Genomic DNA, 5227 nt, shown 5'->3' on the forward strand with positions numbered 1-5227 from the left:
CTATCTTCTATTGCTATTTTCATGCTAACTGCTCTCCTGATCTTACTAACTTCCTCCTGCGGCCTCGCTGCACCTCTCTAATGCAAGAGTTAACCAATATTTTCAATTATTCATCCCTTTCTCTGGTAAACTCTGGAACTCCGTAACTGCTTCTGTATTTCCATCTTCCTTTGACTTGAATTCCTTCAAGAGGGAGGTTTCAAGACACTTATCCGTCAATTTTTTATTACTGCTTTGGACACATCGGGGACCGGCATCTCAATGTTTTTTTTTTTTTATTGGATTTTTGTTGCCCTTTGCCAGTGTCCCTCCTACATAAAAAAGTGTATATATATATATATATATATATATATATATATATATATATATATATATATATATATATATATATATATATATATATATATATATATATATATATATATATATATATATATATATATATATATATATATATATATATATATATATATACACTTTTTTATGTAGGAGGGACACTGGCAAAGGGCAACAAAAATCCAATAAAAAAAAAAAAACATTGAGATGCCGGTCCCCGATGTGTCCAAAGCAGTAATAAAAAATTGACGGATAAGTGTCTTGAAACCTCCCTCTTGAAGGAATTCAAGTCAAAGGAAGATGGAAATACAGAAGCAGTTACGGAGTTCCAGAGTTTACCAGAGAAAGGGATGAATAATTGAAAATATTGGTTAACTCTTGCATTAGAGAGGTGCAGCGAGGCCGCAGGAGGAAGTTAGTAAGATCATATATATATATATATATATATATATATATATATATATATATATATATATATATATATATATATATATATATATACATATATACATATATACATATATATATATATATATATATATATATATATATATATATATATATATATATATATATATATATATATATATATATATATATATATATATATATATATATATGTGTGTGTGTGTGTGTGTGTGTGTGTGTGTGTGTGTGTGTGTGTGTGTGTGTGTTGGTGTGAAATAACTATATACTACATACTATAATGTTCCTTTTGAATGAAAAGAGGTTACACTCATGTGGGTGGGGCTTTTACTTGAGCGGTCCGATTCAGCCCTGACCATAACGTTATCTACGTACTTACAAACAGAAGTACGTCGCCGATCGCATCTAAATTCATACTATATGATAGCACAACTCTTTCAGTTTTACATGATGTAGGTTTTATAGTTTCTGTTGGTAGGTAACTTACAAGAAGTAGAATGGTGCCTCACGTATGGTTTCTCAACAACTACCCAGCTGATTCTGTTGAAAATTAGTGCATTATGAGCCCATCATATGTACATAAGGGAACATGTCAAATTTACGCTGGTCATGCGAAAACGCCTCATGGCTAGTCATGGACTAATAAACTGATCAAGCTGAAATTCTGAACAAAAAAATATGGACCAAAAAAGCTTACATGAACGAAAATGTGGGTTTTAAATTCTTTCTGTGCATGTACAAAACACAGGAAAAGATTTTAAAAAGAGATGCGCTCAGTTTCTTGCAATATTAATCCATAAAATTTTGTCTTAGCGAGAGTGGGGACATACCATTAAACGGATATTTGAGTTCTCTGTGAAATGTTGCACAGAGCAGAACTTTATCTACTACAGAGTTTTAAGTTATTGTAAATTGAAGTTAAGCGTTATATTGGTGTCTTTAAACGTAAAATTAAAGGCACCATCATTTGATATGTATAACAGAAAAAAGTCTTGAGTTACAACAACTTGAAGTTAGTAGTAAGTAGTTGTTTGGTAAGGCTCTTCTATATGCTCTGGATGGGTATTTATGGTTGTGTGTGTAGCGACGCTCGTTCATCGACTATAGAGATGTTTTAATGGTATTATTGCACAAAGGTCGTATAGAAACGTCACGCATTTTCTGAAGCCTCCACATTGTACTGTTGTTCACTTCGCTAAAATCACTGTCTAGCTTAAGGTTCCTAATGTTTTCTCAACCATCATTTGGGGTTATTATTAGTATCAATATATATATATATATATATATATATATATATATATATATATATATATATATATATATATATATATATATATATATATATATATATATATATATATATATATATATATATATATATATATATATATCATAGGAGGCAGTAGACACCTGCCGAAGCGAGAATTGCTTCCGGTGAGGTCTGAAGCACTGGATCAGGGGATGTGTACTTATCAGTAACCCAGCTGTGACCTCACTGAACGTTTCCCTTTGTGTCTCACAACGGGGCAGTCACAGCGTGCTCTCTAAAGAAAACTCTTTTCCTTCACACAAAACTACATGCACATAATTATACAAACACCCTACACTCAAAATTCTAAATTGAATAAGGTGACTCCTACACCAGTCTCGGAATCCACGTCTGGGGAGGGAACGAAAAATGTTCCCAGGCCGGACTGATCTTCTGGTATCGACCCTAAGTGTCTTGACACTCCCCTCCAATAATTTTGCTTCTTCATCTTTCCCTCCTTTATTTCATCTCATCTACGAGTATTTCCAAAGCTGAACTCTTCGCTCAGTACTTTGCTAAAGATAATTCAGGAAATGTTCCTCACTCTCCTCACTCTCCGACTACTTAATGCTGTCCATTAAGATTCTAAGCACTGATGTTTTCTATCCCCTTGCTGGTCTTAAGTCTCGGAAGGTTTACGGACCTGATGGGACCCATCCTATTGTTCTCCGAAACTGTGCCTCCATGCTTGCACCTTGCTAGTCAAACTCTTCCAACTCTGTCTATCAACATCTACCTTTCCTTCTTGCTGGAAGTTTGCCTACATTCTGTCTGTTCTTGAAATGGGTGACCGTTCTAATCTCTCAATCTACTGTTTTAATTCCTGCCTCTCTAAAGTTTTTTTTTTTATTTATCCTCAACAGGAAGATTATTAAACATCTATCACTTCACAACCTTCTATCTGATCGCCAGTATGGATTCCCTCGAGGAAAACTTGAGATGAATTTACAGAAAGAAGGATAAAAGTCATAGGAGGGTAGTTTGGAAATCAAAGCTTTTTTTTGCCAGACTCTACCAAAAGCTTTTGATATGTGTAGGGCAGGAGCAAAAGTTTCACCAAAATCCCTAAGAGAGGATGACGAAGACTCAGTATGGAAAGCCAGTCAAGCCAGTCAGTCAAGTTTGACTTTCTGACTCCATACTGAGTCTTCGTCATCCTCTTTTAGGGATTTTGGCGAAACTTTTGCTCTTGCCTTACAAATATCAAAGGCTTTTGGTAGAGTCTGGCAAAAAAAGCTTTGATTTCCAAACTACCCTCCTATGGCTTTTATCCTTCTTTCTGTAACTTCATCTCAAGGTTTCTTTCTGACCGTTTTATTGCTGCTGTGGTATACGATCACTGTTCTTCTCCAAAGTCTATAAAAAGTGGTGTTCCTTCTGTCCTGTCACCCAGTCTCTTCCTTTTATTCATCAATGATCTTTTAAACAATTTTTTTTTTTTGTCCTATCCACTCCTACAGTGATGACACCACCCTGCACTTTCCAAAGTCTTTCCGTAGACGTCCAACCCTTTAGAAAGTTCAGTTCATGCAGGGAAGCCACAGAACGCCTGGTATCTGATCTCTCTAAAATTTCTGATCGGGGCAGAACAAACTTAATATTGTTCATTGCCTCAAAAACTCAATTCCTTCGTCTATCAACTCGACACAACTTTGCAGATAACAATCCTCTCTTCTTCATTGATCCTCAGTTGCTCCCCCTCTACACTCACTTCCTGCACAAGACTTTTCTTTCTCTCACCCCTATTCTGTCCACCTCTCTAATGCTAGAGTTATCCAGTATTCTCATTCATTCATTCCCTTCTCTGGTAAACTCTGGAACTCCTTGCCTCTTTCTGTATTTCCATCTTCCTATGACTTGAACTCTTCCAAGAGTGAGGTTTCAAAACACTTATGCTGTATTTTTGACTAGCGCTTTCGACTCTTAACAAGGACTGGCACCTCAGTGGGCCTTTTTTTTTTTTTTTTGCAGTTTTTGTTTACTTTGGCCGGTACCCCTCCTACATACAAAATGTTATTTTCCAACACTTTTTATTGCAAAACAATAAAAAAAAAGTCAATTATTCTTGTCAAACTTTGCTTTTAGGATGGCTTTTAGGATGATTTTTTGCTCCAAAATAGGTAAATTTCACCATTTTTCCAGATGCTTTCTCAGAGAACTTCTTTGCTCTTGTCTTGATGAATTGATCACATATGTAGCAGAATGCATCTGAAGAATGATTGCAGCCTCTTGATGCTATTTCACCTCTTGTGATGTGCCTTCTCAGGCAGCCAAAAGCAGAACTGATTGGTGGTCTGCAAGCCCCTACTTTTATATTGTCAAGCAGTTCTCTAAAATATTCTTAGTCTCTTTAGAATGTGTTCCAGAATGTTCTCAATCTTTTTAAAAATAATCTTGAACCTAGTTTAGAATATTCTGAATCATTCTAGAAATTTCTTGCGAATTCTAGAAAAATTTTGATACTTCTACATATTTCTGTTGCATTCTATAAAGTCCTAGAATATTCTGGTAGAACATTCTGGAAGATTTGAGAAGATTTCCGAAATGTAAGCAAATTCTTCTAAATACGAGTATGAAAGATTTCTTGCTAGACCTGGTCAGTTCAAGAATGATCTTATTGAAATAAAAAAAATCTTTAGAACACTTTATATTCTTTCCTTCATTGTTTTAACTTACTTGTAACATTTCAAAAGCAAATAAATAAGCAACTGAGATTTTGCAAAGACCTTTACCTGACATGAAAACCAACAGTAATCGATACTGTAATGAAATAAGGCAAAAATTTATATTAATTGTTCTAGCCACAAAAGCAAAGTTTTAGGATCAAAATAACTTTTTTTTTCTATTTTGTTTAGATGGAAATAACAAAAAATTATGGTTTGGGACCAAGGACAAGACAAAAGTGAAATTTTGTTACATAGTGTAATTTACGTAACATGCTGAGATCCTTCTTAAGCGTGTAAGTGTTGATGGGGCAGTCAAGGTAAGACGGCACGACTCGCTTTATTCTAGTAATAAGGAAAATAGATTACTATAGCCCGTTCACTTAAGCTAAATTCCTGGCACCTAGGTGGGTTTGTAAGCTCGCAGCTGATTGGCTGCATTATTCTCTTCCTAGCACTCACATCAAGACACATTTTGCATGTTTCTATATTA

Source organism: Scylla paramamosain, chromosome 4, assembly GCF_035594125.1.
Source record: "Scylla paramamosain isolate STU-SP2022 chromosome 4, ASM3559412v1, whole genome shotgun sequence".
In the NCBI taxonomy this organism is placed as follows: domain Eukaryota; kingdom Metazoa; phylum Arthropoda; class Malacostraca; order Decapoda; family Portunidae; genus Scylla; species Scylla paramamosain.